Source organism: Accipiter gentilis, chromosome 8, assembly GCF_929443795.1.
Source record: "Accipiter gentilis chromosome 8, bAccGen1.1, whole genome shotgun sequence".
NCBI classification, from domain to species: Eukaryota; Metazoa; Chordata; class Aves; order Accipitriformes; family Accipitridae; genus Astur; species Astur gentilis.
Genome location: NC_064887.1, coordinates 10,126,950 through 10,144,559, shown reverse-complemented (window position 1 = coordinate 10,144,559; position 17,610 = coordinate 10,126,950).

The window sequence follows — 17,610 nt, the reverse complement described above, 5'->3', positions numbered from 1 at the left end:
GATTCAACACAACATATGGCTGGAGCTGTGCATATGATATTCATGGGAAATGGAAGAAGCATCACCATTTCCTTCGTACCAAACACCTCCTTGAGCTATTTGTACCCCACGCTCACAGAGATTCCAGGGTTTCGCTCTGCCGTGAATTACGTTCAGCAGCAATTGGAGTTTCAGTGCAACTGTTTGCAGATGCCTTTCTAGGGATTTCTTTAAGACATACTTTAGTTGCTGAGTTTTTCTAGCAAATAAATGAGCTTAGAAAACAAGGCATGTTTTCAAGCCGTGACACCATACTGAGGATGTGGCAAGACCCTTCTGGTTAGGGAATTCATTTTGCATGCTATGAGGTTTAGCTTATTTCCCTTTAAATCCTCACTTTCTCTTCTCTACTTCTTTGCACGAGGGGTGGGAAATCCTAGAGACTTAGGCTTTTCCGAGACTATAGTTCAAGCCAGGGTTGAAAAGTAACTTACTGTTGCGTGTTTCAAGCTCAGCGGTACCTGACTCTCAACACCAGCTGTGATTTTCAGTTTTGGCATCACAAAAACGTCAACAGGCTTTGAAATTTTGGGGGGCTGCTCTGCTCCCCGGAGTTGCCCCCTTTGGGGTATCTGAGCATAGTTTAAGCTGTGCTAGCCTTTCTTAGGCTAGCACTGTTTGGAGGGAGCTCCGAAGCAGGTCCGTGCATCATCACACCTTCCCACCCACCGCCGAGCCCAGGTAATCGCGTGCAGGGTCTTAGCCCATCTCAGACGCAAGCCAGACCACAGCTTCAACCTCGGTAAAAAGAGCCGAGGGTAAGTCATTTTGGCTCACGCTCTTCTCATTTGAAGGACACAGACATTGCTGTTTATTGTCTTTCAATTGACACGTGGTAGTCCGTTAAAATGCGGGAATTCACATGTGTTTTTAAACTTGGGGTGCAAGGAAGCTTTTTACCAGTTTCCCAAGAAGACCTGTCATGGTGTAGTGTAACTGTATCCACGCTAAGTGTTGTCAGGAGTAGAAGGGTATTGGTTATAAAACCCCCTTATCTCCAATGGAAATAGGTTTAAGGCTACAAACATTTTGTGTAGCCTAAACTCTACAAAGAAAGGGTCAGGAGTCTGCAACTCTGTAATCCCAGGACAGAGAATTGTTTTGCACTTTGCTTAGGTAAGTTTGGTGTGATTCGTGGTTCTCATTTATTCTCCCTGTGGGAAAAAAGGCTTGTATAGTTACAAATGCCTTAAAATAGAAAAGCATGACTTAACAATTTATTTTTTCAGGGTTGGTTGTTTTATTTTTTATTTTTTTTTTTTAGTAAACGAGGAGAAAGGTAGTGCTGCCAGGAGAAGTGGAATGAAACAGTGTCAAACCATTTTTCAGCTCTGAAGGCTGCCTCTTACCCAGGAAGAATGCAAATTGCTGCTTAATTGTTTGCAAAACAAAAGGTTTTGTGGATTTTAGGTGGGAGGGAGTCTGCGAATGTAACTCTTCTGGTCTCTCTTGGAATATAAAGAGCTTATGGGGACCCTCGTGTCTTTTGAGGCACACGGGTGTGCTCAGTGTTGGAGTGTCCAAACTGAGAGTGTTTTACAGATAAAAGGAGACTCAGCCTGCGAGGTGGATGATTTGCCCTGTTTAAGTCTGGGTGTAGGTCTGGCTCTGAAGGTTTCGTATGGCTGATACCGACCCCGAGCAGAGATATGTGGGTGTCAGCTCCCGCGCAGGGCATCCCCACCCAGGGGTGAGGGCTGAGGGATGCGATCGCGTGCGGTTCCCGAGGCTCGCCCCTTCCCAGGAGGGTTTGGGCTGGATGCGTTAAGGAAGACTCGGATGCGCCTCACTGCTTCTCTGTTCCTCAGACGAGATGGGCCTCCGGGCACAGGCTTACCATGCCCTGGCTCTTGCCTGCTTTGTTTGTACACTGCTCTCTGAGCAGAGATAATGGGACTGATCCGAAGCCAGCTCCAAGGCAATCGCAAGTCTTTCCTTTGTCTTCAGTGGGGTTTGGATCAGGCCCAAAGCTCATAAGCAGTTTTCCACCAAGAGTTCCCAGCACTTATGTCAGTCACTGGCAAAAAGGGAAGGGATAAATCCAGCATCGGCCGCTTCAGATGCCAGGCACATTCTGTGTGTGTGTGTGTCACAGGGGTATATATACTCACAGAATCCGTCTTGGTTCCTCCTAAATTATATGACAGCTTGCAAAGGGCAGGCTGCTACTGGTCTGCTTCCAGGGCCGACCTCTGAAGATTTCTCTCTGAAAAGAGCTGGGAGGATCCGCACAGTGCCCAAGAAAGCCTTTTTTTGCGAGCAGCTGCCCGGGCGCGGGAAAGGAGCTAGGGTGGCCGCCCGGTTGGGCTGGCACACGGCGGTGAGGATTTCATCAGCATCCCAGGACGCAGGGCAGCGGGAAGGTAAGCCCAGGCGAGATGCTTCTCCTCCCACGGGGCTCCCTCTGCTCCTCCAGACCTATTTGCTTTCCCTACAGGGCGCTACAGCTGCTTTTTATCCCAGGGCGGGTGGTCCGTGGGGGGCACCCACGCTCACCCACGTCAGTGGGAGTCTCTCGGCAGCCTCCGGCAGCCTTTGGACGGCGTCCCAGCTGCCTTTTAGGACTGGGTGTTCATTTAACGCCAACCTCGGCCAGTGTGCGGGGGGAAGAGCCGCGGGGGGGATGGGGAGGGAGAGGGGAAGGTGTTTTTCTTAGGAAAAAGGCAAGCAGAAATAGACACTTCTTGTCATTTTTTTTGGCAGGCGAGCGGAGTTTTGGGAGGGCTAGAGGTCAGAGGAGCTAGATCCTTGCCTGGGTCTTTAATTGCTTTTTTGTCAACCCAATTGTTTTAATCTCCCCCTTCCCGGGGGGAGAGGGGAGCCCTCCCGCCCCGTCTCTGTGCCGGGAGCAGGGCAGGAGCTCCGCTGTCACCTGCAGAGCCATTTTCGGAGCAAGGTGCGGGCAGCTGGGATTTCCTGATGCAAAATGCAGCAGGAAAGCTGGGCTCCTCAGGCCAAGGAATTAATGACACTGTTAGGGGGGAATTTGAGTTTCCACATCAGTAAGGAAAGGAATTGGATACCCGAGGCAATAGACCAAAGTCAAGCTATAAAGTAATTACATTTCTCCCTGCGTTTCATGTGTTTGTTTAATTTTAGTGTTTAAAGGGAAAGGTTTCCTGAGAGCACTGTGCCAGCAACTCTAAAAAATAATTGTGTGTCTTTCTTTAACATATATTCTGGCAGGAATATCTTGCCTATATTTTTGGCAGAGGCTTTTGCTTTATCATTAGTCTTTAGACTATGGTTTTAAGTCTGACTTGAGGTTGGTAGGATGGCAAACCCGCCATTTCTGGGCCGCCACCTCCGCCTCTCACCGTTCACCTGTAGGACTCCGGGGCACTTTGGTAGCCTGTGCTGTGTTAATCCCCGTTCCTCCATACAGCAGGCAAGAGGGGTTTGCTCAACCATCTTTTGGCATTGCTGCCTGCCTGGCTGGATTGAAGTGTGAAAAACTGCAGACCTTTAAAACAAAACTTGTGAAGACGCGGGGCCAACACTTTGCTCTCCTCTCTGACCCCGTTTCTGTGTTGAGCAAGTGCTGCACCTGCAGCTGGCTGGGGATGCTGGGGGACGGTCCCTCCTGCACACCATCCCCGTGCCTGAAACGCAGGTGCTGGGTATGAATTGGGGGTACCCCTCATACCGCCCAGGGCTCCCTGCGGCAGGAGCTGCTTCCAGCACCTCCACAGAAAGAAGGGAGCATGGAGAGATGCTGGTGCTTGCTGGCATCGCCACCGGGCACTTTGCAGGCTCGTGGGTGCCTGACCTGGACACTAGCCCTGTAAGACCGCCTGCTTCCCCTCTTACACTGTTTCCCAGCGTAGGTAAGCCATGCACCGCCCATGCTCTAGCTCTGTGCCGTGATGCAAACCCACCATGCTCCTCAAAGGGAGGGTGAAGGTTTTCTCTAAGTTTTGCATGGTTTTTTGGCGTTGCTTTCTATGAATGATTTCCCCCACCCCTCAATGGTCTGCGAGGGGCTGCGGTGCCGGGAGAGTGACCCAGTGCCAAAGTGACACCTTTGCAAGGGTGCTTTGCAGTGACACCCGTTTGTCCCTCGCCCTGCTGGAGCAGACCTGGCTGTGGTTGTGTGCGTCACTTCTGGGAATTATTTACTTTTCTGTTAAATATTTTATAAATCCTGTCACTCTGCCTTTTGGCAGAGCTTCTCTCCACTGCCTCTTCGCAGGGTTGTGACAACGGCAGCCTGACGCTGGGCTTGGAGACTTCAGGTCAAGCACCCCAAATTGCCATTTGGCATCTGTGAAAGAAGCCTCCGTCCCTGGTAAAAGGAAGGAAATGTGTGCCTGGAGCAGCCTGCAGCTGGGGACGGGGCAGGTCATCTCTCACCCTGACATAATGAGAAGCACGTCGTCTGCATAGCTTGCAAGGCGAGCAATTCCTATTCTCATATGCAAAACCGTGCATAAATCCCAACACATTGGAAATATGCTAACATGCTGTGCATGTTAACACACCCTTCAGTGAACTGGGTAGCACAAGGAAGGGGAGAGGTCGTTAAATGGGGAAAATAAAAGGAACATGGTAGAAAGTGCTCATACTTTAATGCCAGTTACTTGCTCTGTTGGTTGGTTTTGGGTTTGGTGGGGTTTTTTTTAGATTAGAGATATCTTTTAATTGGTGTAACAGCTAGCAAGAGAGGAGAAAGCATATGCAGGGGTATAATGAAATGGAACCATTGTAAAAGCACGTGGCTGGGTGGAATGACATTAAAAAATGGCACAGCTGTTGTCACGCTCACTGTTAGTGTTTGTAAAGTAAGCTGAAGATGTGAGTTACTGTGCAGAGCCCTATGCACATAGAGATCCAGCCCACGTCTTATTTACAGTAGTCTAATTCTTTGTAGCTCAGGAAGGAGCAAGCATTTTTATTTCACGGTCAATTCAGTATGGGTGGGAAGGCTTGTATCAGCATCTCAGAAGATGGAAATCCTGTATTTGTAGAGCTGCATGGTTAATTGGGGATATTTTGGGATATAAGGAAACTGCTTAATTCACGCAGTTGAAATAATCTGATAAGATTTAGAGCCAGTCACTTCTCACAGCTAAACCCACGCACCAACAGCTCTGCGGGACCTCTGTGCAGCTGGGAGATGTGTAAAAGTCCCTCTCAAGAATGAGAAGTGCTCATCTAAAACAGGGAGCAGAGGTGCTATGTAATGCAAAACCGGCTGTCATGCCTGCATTTTTGCATAGAATTGCAGAGCTTCTCAAAGTGTTATTGAGGTAGTTGGGGTAGGCTGAACCAGAGTGTATTGTTAAAGGTTTATCTTCGTATTTCTGGGGTAGCTGCGGATACCTTTGTCGGGCAGATCTGGAAACAAAGAGCACCTCCAAGATTTCCACAGTCTTCGACACAAGCACCCAATGTTATTTAACCTGTTGCTTCCAAAAGAAACTAGAGATATGTTTGTCCTACCAAAAGTTTTTGTTACTTAATATTGATTTTGCTGAATATTGTTACTGAATATTGTGAATCTTACTAGAGAAAAATGTGAATCTTGCTACTCTCTGTGCCTTGCTCCTGGTACTGTGATTTTTTTTTACAAAAGCAGAATTTTCAGTGTTTTTCAGATATCATTTGCCAGAAAATTCAAATGAAAAACTGGTTGAGCTGCCTGCTCGGTGTTTGTTAGCTGGGTTTGTGGCAAACCATGTCCCAACGTCTTTGAGCTGTGACTGTGGAGGAGGGTGAGGAGACGTGTAAGGCAAAGGACAGAAGATCAGAGACTCAAACGGGTGTTTTAACATCATTACAAGTGATGGGGGAGAGAATTCGCTCAGATTCATGCAGGCTTGTGTCCAAACATCTTTAGAAGTAAAACTAGGTATGTAAAGTGATTATGGTATATTGCTTTAGAGGTTACTGGAAACTTCTACTATCATGCAGAGGTTTTCTGGATGTTAAAGCTTATCCACAAGAGAATTTGAGTATTCGGTAACGTGCTAGAATTTCCCACAAAGCTACTCAGTCCATTCTGTCGGAAAGTCCATGGGGTAGTTGTTTTTGTGTGGTTATCATATAGAAGTTGCCTTCACCATTTCCCCTGGTTTGATAAGGGTAGAGAAAAACAGTTTTCTGAACCTGTTGAGAGGATGCAATAACATTTTAATGCCTGTCATATTTTAAGATGATGTGCAGTTCCCTTAAATCATGTTTTCAGTCATGACTAATGCAAATAGACACAAAACAGGTGTCTCGTGCGGTAACAAGCCTGTCTCCTTTGAAAGTTTTGGCACTAGGACTGTGTATGATAAAACACATGGATTTTCCATGATAGCAAAATGCAAAACTAGGAAGAAAACCTGCTTCAACGAACCTTTAGCAGCATCGTGACAGTGAAATCGTATAGTTTCCTCTTATTGGTATGACATGCCCCAAAAGAATCATCCTCTTAGTTAACAAAGCCTTTCTCCTTTGTTCTTCCCCTTTCTCTTGGTCGATTACCACTGCTTGGAATTTAAGATAATTCCTGATCTCTTGTCTAGACAGTGGGTTTTAATTTTCTGACGTGAAAGGAGTTTTCTGGCCCTTCGGCATGCTATTTTGCCTGCAGTCACGAGATTTGCTGTACTCTTAGGGGAGGTACGTCGACTTTGCCGCCGAACTCTCTGAGGCTGTATCTGTGCCGAGTGACGCTGCGGAGGATACGGGGGATCCAGCCTGCGACTGTGTTAAATGCATCTCCAAACCAGAGCAGCTGGGGTGGGACCATTTCAGGGAAGAAGTGGCTGTTCTTCCCTCACAGGCAGGAGAGTCCTTGCATGCCCCTTGGTGATGACACCTGTGAGCTGTGATTCCCAAGAGCTAAGGGTTGGTCACCCCAGATGCAGGCTGTGACTTGCAGCTCAGCTGTGGGCAGACCCTCTGAAGAGGAGGAAAACTGCCCTGAAGGAGAGGTCCGTGTAGCCAGTTGCCAGCAGTAGTCCTCCAGCATCCTCCAGCAATTGCTCATGATGCAGTTTGTGCCTGGACCTCTGTATTTACTAGCTGCAGATAGAGATATCCTCTCTGAATGTGCCCTATCATGTCTTGAAGCCACTTATACTCCCAGCCGCTACCGCACGCTTAGAAATGAGTCCTGCCGGTTTACAAAGTGGTGATGATGGCCATGATTTTAGCGGGAGGTTCTCCAGGTTGGATTTCTTTTCTGAAAGCCTCAGCCTCTGAGGTGGGCAATCCATTGGGCAAGGACAGATTTCAGTAACAGAAAACTAGAATTTCTGCTGCTCAGTGTTGCAAAGAATGGTGATTCTTAAGGGCTAAAAATTTCCTAGAAGTTGTTCCTATGGATAAAATCACGAATGTTTATGTCACAGTCATGATTTTGTGGGGAACTGATTTCCAGCCAGAGCGTCTCTGGATAACAGCCTGTGATAGTTTTGAGAGCAGACTTTGATTTACTACTGCAGTTCAGTACACCTTGTGTGTACCATCAGCATACTCAAAATTATGGCATTTTCTAGCTTGACTATCTCTGCCTTCTCAGTACTTCTTCCTGCTGTGTCTTTTTAGTCTGTCAGCTGTTTCAGTGGGTAGTTGATGTAGCAGTGAGATGCTTTGCTGTTTGGTGTCCTGGTCTGGTGGAGAGCTCTGGGTGCTCCAGAAATGATAACAGATACAAACTGTTACGCATGAGAAATTTAAGGCCGAAACTCAGAAGCCTTGAAACAGGAGAATTAAGGCCATATCTGTGGCCTTCATCCACTTCCTTGTGCATATGTTTCATCTCTCCTTTTATTATATCATTGCCAGACTATCCTGGTTAATTTTTCTACCTGGTCCCAATTCCCTGATGTCATAGGAAGCATTCCCCCGGGCTCAATTTCACCCCCAGGTGTTTGCTCCTGGCTTCTCCCTGGTCCTTCCCCCATTTCTCCTGCTTTGTAGTTCTGTTGCTTTCCTTTTGTGTGATTTGGGCAGCAGGGGACTACGGGGGGGAACCCAGGGAGCGAGATGACAGGGATGGTTTTCTGGCTCTCTCTTCTTGTGCCCAGAGCCGCAGCTGTGTCCTGCAGCCAAGAAGGGAGTCATAGCAAGGAAAGTCCTGAGCAATCCCCAGAAGCAAGCCCCAGAAGCCCCAAAATGGAGTGAGATCAAGGCAGACAGAATCTGTAGAGGTTTTTCTCCCAAAGGCTAATAAATCTTCAGTGGGATGTTTTCAAAGGCTTTTCACTTTGCCAAATTTGGATGCAAAAGGCACATCCCTGTTCCCAGGGTGACACCAAATTTCCAGTCCCCTTTCCAGAGGATGGAGGCGTGAGAGAGTCTCCAAAAAAATAATTGTTAGAATTTGTTTTAACACCGACTAAGCACTTTTCTCTAATCTTGTGTTGGAAAATGACCAGGCCTTCTCCTCTCCCACCCCCCTTGTAATTTCCTAGAAAATTCTGCTGGAGACAGACACCTGGCAAAGGAAAATTTCAGCCCTGATAGTTTTAGTGTGGTGAATATAACTGGGAACAGGGACTCCTGATGGCACATGTTAGGGTATCTCTATTGACTGCTAACCGCCTTCCAGCATCCCAGCACCGTGCTGTGCCACATCGCCCACCATCCTGAACTCAGGACCTCGTGCTAGAAAATTCACTACTTGTTGCTTTGAGCAGAACAAACGGGAGACTCAAAACGACTTTGCGATGTTCAGGGAGTATCAGGCATTAGCGCAAATGGAAGGACCATGGCAAACACTCCCCACTTGTGCTTCAAGGTAACCTCACCAGCGCACGCCGCCTCCTTGCAAATGCCATACGATGTTTTTCACTCTCTGCTGGAAGAAAAAGCTGCCCTAAGAAAAGCAGAATGAGGGCTGATGTTTTGAAAGGTGTCCAAGAGTAACAAAACTCAAGTCTCCAGGGCTGAGTTTCGCCTCTTGTGTTTCTCAACCAGGGTGGTTGAATGTGTTACAGACCTATCAGAAATTTTGCTACAAATGCACAAATATTAATCTACAGCCATTTCCTTTGCTTTCTTAAACATGAATGAGGATTTTTGTCTCTTTCTCCCTCCATAAATTGTTCATGGTCAGAGGGGGCATGTTCCGTGTCAAAGTCTTGACCGCCAGGATCAAACAAAAAACCCTTGTGAACTCAAAAGTGGAGACAAATAAATGACTATTACTTTTTTTTTTTTCCTTTTGCCTGGAGTTAAACCTTTTCTCTGTCAACAATATTGACTTTGTTCACTTGGAAGGAAACAGAGAGAGAGAGGGGGAGATTTCTCTAGATGCTGCACAGAAAAAAACATTTTGGAAGGAGGAATGAAAAAAGACAGAGGTTACAGGAAATGGTAGACATTTTTTGTTGAATTAAACCATTAGGAGTGACCCAAAAACCAACGGGAAAGAAAGGAAACAACTGGATACATTTAGGTCACAAGAACCAGCCAAACGGGGAGCTGAAACCAATTATCATAAATGAATGTTTCTCTTTTATTCATGACCACCGTGTATGCTCCCATGATGCTCTTTGTCTTATTATAAAAACAGATGAAACTATTTCGTTTTGTTCTTATACTTATTAGCTAATGCAACTTTTGGGCAATTTATCAAACACTAACACATGTTGTGATTAATAAGCTCAGAGAATTAATCACGGCTAAAGCCCCTTAAAAAGCAGAGGATGTCGGGTCCTTCTTAAATATATGTTTGTGCAGGATTATGTAATTTAAGCGGTGACATCTAGTTATGATGCATATTCATGCATTTTACACGCCGAAAGATCCTTGAAACCATATGTTCATGCAAGCTATAATTACAGTAACTTCCATTTCTATGGGACTTTGCCCTGTAGCGTGGGCAGAGCAAGCCCTGCTCACCCTAGACGTGGGTGCTGGGGAGTGGGAGGTGGTGCACAGAGCCTGCTCCCCCGCCGGCTTTGGGGCAGGGGAGCAGCATTTGGGGTTTGGACTATCGCTGCTGGGCTTCAAAGGGGAGAAGTCACAGCTGCTGTGGACCAGGGGAAAAAAAAAAACCCCGGCGGCTCCTTTTCAGACTCTTTCTCGCGGGTCTCGCTGCCCCCTTGAATCCAGGTACCATCGGGGGAAGGAAAATGCCATTAAACCTGGCCATAGCAGCTCTCGGCATCTTTCTCTCTCCCGCTAACCCAGCACAGCCTCTAATGAGCCATAACTGGCTCTTAAGTGCCCCTAACCACTTCACTGAGGTTAGAATAAATTTCTAAATGGGGAAGAGGAAAGGCAGAGGCAGCCAGCACGTCCCACAGCCTCACCGAGGCGCAGAGGAGCCGGCTCCGTGCAGTGGGAGGCAGCTCCGGGGCTGGGGGAGCCTCTGCGGGGGCGGCGGGCTGACGAGCCGGGGCTTTGCTTTAGGGTGGTCTGCTCGACAGGGAGACGACCACAGTTTGACATAGAGAGGACCAGGGGGAATAGTTTCCACTGGAGCAGTTTCGTGTTGTGGAAGTAGATGTCGCGGGAGTTTGGGTGCCCTTTGCCGTGGGAGTTCTGGGTGTTTGCGGCGGGGAGGGGTGGGGGGAAGCGGTCACTTTGGCACCGGCACGGGCTGCGTTGCGCGTAAATATCTCCCAACAGAAGCCGAACAGAAGCATTGAAGAGGCTTGCTCTGGCCTGGCCGAGGCACACTGTTAAGGGTGACGTGAAATATTTGAGAACACTTGTGCTTTGTTAAAAATACGTATCTATATATATTTTTGACTTTGCACCCCAGCTCCAGGCAAGACCAAAGCTTAACTTCCTCGAACGTCACATGGGATGGGAAGTCCATTGTTTGATGGCTATAAAAATGAAGAAATGCATCCCTAATTCTAAGCTCCAAAGTACAGTCATGCAGTTCACTGAGGCTCCCCGTTAGCAGTCTGTTCTGCTCAGCGAGCTACTTGCTGTGTCAACATCCAGTTGACTTCAGCAGGAACAAAGTATGTGTTTAAGTGCTTTTATTGACTAGGGAGGGACTTAAGCATGTGTTTAAATGCTTTCTAGAACTAAGGCATAAATGCTTGATTCTCAAAGCCCAGTAAAATAATGGGGCTGGTCTTCAGTCGAGCATAAACTCTAGGAGCAGCCGAGTGAAATTCTATAGTATGTGTCAGACTAGATTTTCATAATGATCCTAAAACCTCTGCATCTCTCCATAGACTTCAATGAGATTTAGATCCCGCCCTTTAAAAAAAAATAATAAAAGGGAAAAGAAAAGCAAAGCTATTATCCTCTCTGGTCAAGGCATCTGAATAAACCGTTGCTCGCTCATGAATAGCTGGGGAATGGAATTCGTGCAAGTTTATGCAGCTAATTTGTCAACCGTTCAACAAAATATGCAAAAGGATGCTGCCAGGACTGCGTGTGCGGAAATACTCTGGCATTTAAAAAGAAAAAAACATCCCTAGACAACACCTGCTGGCATTTTCCACAAGGACAAGATATTTTGCTATGCCTCTCACATGTCAGCAAATTAAAATTTTTTTTCCTTCCAACCTAATCCCAGTGAGGTGTATTTTTTTTTTTTTTTTTTTTTTTTCTCTTTCTGAAATAGGCACATGCCACCAAAATGTTTTTGGTGTGTGTTAACAACACGTTGGCCCTACGGGCTACATTTCTTCTGGGGAAGATAGATGACCTTCTTTTACTTCAAGTTTCCAACTGAGATCGCCAGAAAAAGAAAATTAAAAAGCAGGCTTTTCGTTTTCGTCTTTCGGCAACCCTGATGTGGTTGCCGAGGCATTGCTTAGAAACACAAACATTACAGCACATATGGAAGTCTACTGTCGAGTGGAACCGAGTCCTAAAGCAACATGTTAAGTCGGAAAAATTTATGTTCATGCTAAAGCGGCAGTGTAGTAATCAGTTTCAATGGAAGTAAGAGGAATGCATCAGAGATGGAAATGGCTCACTCCCTTGGATGCAAGTGCAGGGTTTCAGACCTATGGTCTGGGATGACTGCATGAAGAGGAAGTTGCTTCTATCACTAAGAGCAAATCAGGCTTGCGGTGACTGTACTTCTCTGTGTGCGCTTGCATCTGTTTGCATCGAAGCAGCTTTATTTCATGTGCCCATTTAAGCACACTCAAAATACCCATTTCTGCCCTTTGGTTGGATGTAAGTGAGGTAGTTCCAGGCTTGCCCAGGGCAATGGAGGTGCAAGTCCAAATTCTTGCTTTGCCAAGACAAGCCATTTGACTCTCTTCAGGGGACTTATCAGGGTTGCCTATCTAGGTTCCCTCTGTAATCAGGAAAAGAGAGATAAGTATGTCCAGGCAGTGATTCATCTTGAATCTTTTAGGATAGTCTGAATCATCTCATGAACATGCCTTCTTCCTGTTGATTCAAAAGAGAGCCTGGAAAACTCACTTAGACAAGATATGTTACCTTAAAGCAAATAGATCCACATTATATGGTTCCTCCCTTTGCGCTCCAGTTCACAAAAAGCTCTTGGCATCTTGATCACACAGCTGGTTCAATACCCTAAATAACTTCAAAAAGCCTGAAATACCCCTAGTTCCTTGTAATTATGTGCCTCAGTCTCGTTCGGGAACTTGAACCTCCTTATCTGATGAGAACAACGTAAAGCTCAATAACGAAGACTGATTTTTTCAGATATTAGGAAAATTCATGGTTTAAAAATATTTCAGAGAGAGACAGAGCTTCTAACACCATCGGAAAAAAAAAAGGACAGAATTTTTATTGCTGCTTGGGTTCACGTGCCTGCAGTCTCAGCATTTGCTAGTCAATGGACATAAGTACTTTTGCAGATATAACTGACTTGAAAATGACTGTTTGCCTTTCTCCACTGCCAGGGAAGCTGCCCGTTTAAAGACTCCCATGTTTTAGAGTCTTGGGGGACGCTTTGTGGGTTGTGGGCCCAGGATCAAGCAGGGTGGTCAAACGCAGGTTTGAGGGTGGAAGGTGTTGGGGAAAAGCACTTGTCCTGCCCCTCACCTGGTCCCATTCCTGAAGCACCCATCACTACCACTGCTGTGCCGAGGGCAGGATAAAATGTACGGCTCCAGCTGCTCCTCATCCCTATGGCATCATGTCCCTGGCCTCAGCGGAGCCAAAATCACGCGGTACCTGGGTTAGACATGCCAGGTAGCCCAAGCCTGGGCTAAGCCCAAGACAGGGCAGTGGTGGGGAGCTGCTGGGGCAGAGGCAGCAGGTGTCTGGTGGGAGAGAAGGAGGTTTTTGAGGACCTTGCACGCAAATCCTTCGAATCCTGGTTTTATCAGCTTGCCTGCTCAGGGAATAGCTTGCTTTTTAAGTTGCTTATTGTTTCAGGCCTACAGCTAATCCTCTAAGAAAGTAATTTCTGCTGCTCATGGCTAATGCCCCATCCTGCATTGAGAGTTATATCGGAGCAGAGTTGCTGCTTAGTCAGTGGCTGGTTTTCAGCCAAAGAAACATCATGGGCTCTGGATTATTGTGAATTTTTTTTTTTCTTTTTTTAAAGCCAGATGAATATTTAGATGTAATTTTCGATGTTCAATTCCTTGATTTTGCCCAATTAAAAAAGCCACCTATTTATTTGAAAAATATTTTTGGAAGCCTGAAGATAACCACGTCGCTCCCATGGTTAAAATGTTTCATATAAAACTTGTTATTACCATAGATCAATGGGATATGTACAGAATATGTTACAATGGGGCCTGTGTTAAGGATTTGTCAAGATTTCCATTATAAACCACTATTTTCGAGGGTTTATAACTCAGTCATAAAAATTCATTCCAAGCTAAAACTTGGCAAACAAAATGTCAACCCAGGAGAGATTTTCTTTTACCAGATTTGCTTTAATGCTTTAAACTGATTTGTCTATTTTAAAATTATACGAGTGCCCTGTTTTATAGACTTTCTGTGTATACAGGGTGCGCGTGTGCATGTGTGCTAATATAACACGCATACCAGGGAAGAAACAATGTTAAAAGCACATTAGCGTGGCAAAGCAGAGCTCCAAAAACCTCAGAAGGTTAAAAATGGGGTTGGATTTGCAGTTTGTGGAGTCTTAAACATTGGGGTGCCAACTTCTGGCTAAGTCTTCAGCTGGTAACTTCAGCCGATCGGGGCTGATCTACGTTGGCTGAGGTCCTGTCCCTTGGTGTGACAGGGAGGAGATGTTCAGCTGATCTCTCATCCAGTAATCCTGGATCCTGGTTGTTCTTGATGGTCAAGGGGGAGAGGTAGGTGTGACAATTACGTGCCAGTACTAGATGGTTGAAGCGCAGCTCTCCGTCTCTTCCCTGCCGTTAGGGAGCCAGGACCTGGCATCACCAGCTGGTAGGTAGCCTGAGCTGCTCATCACTCTTGAACACATCACCAACACCTCCATTTGTCCTAGGTGCTGTGGTAGGTGGTGGTCCAAATATTCCTTGCCTGGTGCACTGGCTTTGGCTGCGATAGATGAAGTCTGGCTCATCCCACTCCCAGCCCAAAACCCTGCAACTGCAGCAGTGCCTGGGGGAGAGGGCGACATGCAGCTGGGCTTGCAAACACCCAGCCTGAGCCCAGGTGGTTGGACACACAGCAGAGAGGCAGAAACACCTCCAGCAGATATTTTGGGCATGGTCTAAGGCCTTAAGCCTGCCCCTGAGGGAGATGATTTCTGTCCTTTGACCACAGAGGGAGTCTCCAGTGACCGTGATCCCAGCTTGTGCGCCTCAGCTGGCTGCCCAAAAGCTGGAGGAGAGGAATCCAAGCCTTGGCTCTTTGCAGGACCGAGCTTTAGACATGGAAGGTCAGATGAGCTTCTCTCTCTCCGGGGGCAGATGCATGAGTCCTGAGTCTGGCATCTTTCCCTGGTGCATTGGCTCTCTTTCTCCTGAAATCCTGGGGTGTGAACTCATTCTCCTGATAAGACTGGGGTGTTTGTTGTCTCCAAGTGTCACGAGGCTGTGTTAAACTCTCCTCCAGCAGCTCCCTCCTGGCTCTTGTGTGAAGCTTGGTGTTGAGTCCTGCTTGCTCACGGGTTTCCTTAATTGGGGGCAGAAGTAGGTTCCCCTTTCTGCCATAAATTCAGCATACACACAAACACACTTGTAAGATATTTAGAAAAGCTCTACTCTGCGTATCTTAAATGTGTGTGTGTGGGGACTAAAGAAAAGCAATAAAGAGCCTACATTATACCACATGTGTGAGCAAAGGGCTGTGGTTAACTCCCTTCAGATAGATTTCAACCAGGGCCCCTTTGTAACAGCCCCCAGAAGACTACTGAAAAGTCGGCATCCATAGTTTTAAATAGGTTCATTTAAAAAATAAATTGTATTAGGGCCTTTTCCTCCCCCCCCTCTGCAAACCAAATACACAAGTGACACAAATAAGGAAAACTGCAGCTGGTTGTGGCTTATGCTGGGTAGCCAGCTTCTCCTGGCATGCCGGAGACATCAGCGGTGGAGCAGGTCTCCTGCAATTAAGGTGCTTGTGGGAGGATTGATACGCGTGTCTCTGTTTAGTGGTCCTGCTACGCTGGGAGAAACGAATGGGAATTTTGTGGCCAATGCACTGGAGAGAGATGACGTTGAGTAGATTGGTGAATGCGTCTTGGCTGGGTATGGGATAAGGAAAGCCTTGACCTAAATAGGGGAGAGGGGAGTATTATGACCCCGTGACCTTTTTTTGTCCCTACCCCTGCCTCACCTTCCCTTCAGTTAGGAGGGATGAGGAACTGCTGTAGTCTTTGCCCCTCACGTCGCTGAAGGTGATGGGGTCCCCTGGGCAAGGGGCCTTCGCCGCTTCTCCTGATGCGCTTGTGCTGCGTCCCCGTATCTCCACGGTGTGCCTGCAGGCTGCCGTGCCGCAGCTACACACGTTGCTGCAACGTGTCCAGCTCTGAGCACACAGGAGATTAAGGGACATTAATAAGAATCAGATTGAGAATAAAGTGAGTTGACAATTGGGCTTTGATTTTCCAAAGTGCTTTTTGGATGAAAAATGGCTTCTCCTTCTTCTTTTTTTTTTTTTTTTTTTTTTTTTTTGGATGAGGTTTTGCACAAAGGATGACACTATTTGCATTGGCACCTTTTCCAGATCAGCCCCCGAAACACTTCAAGTCTAGGATTGTCAATTTTTCACTTGTCAAAAAAAACCAAAACAAACCAGAGTAGAAATGACGGGTTTGGCTTTCACTTTGTGTGTTGTGAAAAACAAATAAACAAACCAAATATTTTTCTAAGTTTTTAATGGAAAATCAAATTCCCATTCTTACCATAGCTGCTAATTAAGCAAGCTAAGAGGAGGACGCTACGCCCAGGGACATGCAGCCATTCCTTTTAGCTAGTCAGACTGTTTATGAGCACGAGAAATGTACCTCAAACGTGTCTCCACACTGTTTTATTCATCGTCGATGCCAAAGAATTAAAGTATTGGATCAGTGGAAGTAAGATCTCACTTTTCTGTTGAACTCAAAGTCAGAAATAAAACATCTTTGCAGAGAACAATATAGCCACAGTGGAGGGAGCCGGGTCACCTTTTGGTGAATTTAAATGAGTTCTTAATGAAAAGGGGAATAAATTTTTCACACATTCCTCTGCATTAAAGAGGGGTCAGAGACTAGCATCAAGGTGAGCCTAAACTCAGGAAAGATACAAAGGGAATTCCTGAGCTGCCGACAGAAATGTCTCTCCAGTCTGCCAGGAGCCAAAATGCTACTGCTGGAAAAACAGCAGGCACGGTGGAAATCTGGGTCCAATGAAGGACCAGCAAGGGAAGCTGCGCAGTGGGGTCACGGAGGGGGAAAGATAAACAGCATCCCCCCCCATCGGAGCGGTCAAGCTTATTACAGACAAGAGGCCGGTGGTGGGCGTCAGTAGGTTTAGCCAGATGGCAGGGACCAGCAATCCTGTCCACCATCACTGAAACTTTGCAGCATTCAGTCCTTACCGTACAGATGTGATGTTCTTGAAGAGTGGCTGTTAGCATTTAGAAAAAATGTGTGACCTCGGGCAAGCTACCAAGTCTTCTGTGCCTCAGTTTTGCTATCTGTAAAATGGGCTGTTACTCAAAGGGCATTGCTGTGAGGATTAGAAATGGGGGTGGACAGGGCAGCTTGTCTTGTCCGAGAGCCAATTTTTCTTTATCTGTCTGATGGAAAATTTAAATGCCAATGTAATGGATTTTTTTTTTTTTTTTAAATATATTGGTCATCGCTCAAACAGTAATACAGAAGTGTCATTTGTATAGTGCTTTTCTGATCTGTAGTGTTCCTCAGAGATGTTGCCAGGCAGATTTAAGCAAAGATCTTGCAAAAATGGGGCTCAGCCGTGCTGCTTGCTCCAGTCTTACCTCCGTATCACAGCCCCTTCCCAGGGCACACGTACCAGGGGTCTGACGTTGCTGCAGCACCCAAAGCCTCTGCGGTGGTGGGTACAGAGTAGGGAGGCACCTCCAGGAATAGGGCCTGGGTTTGTTTTGCATCTCGTTCCTAAATTAGGCACGTAATTACGCTAGGCTCTTTCCAACATTAATAAGGGACAGGCATCTCCAGAGGGCAATTCAGACCTGAGTTGTCTATAGCCCTCCCTCGGTGGGGAAAGGGGCCCAGTTAGGTTCCTAATTTAGGCTTCTTGGTTGAAACCTCACATTTGGTGCAAC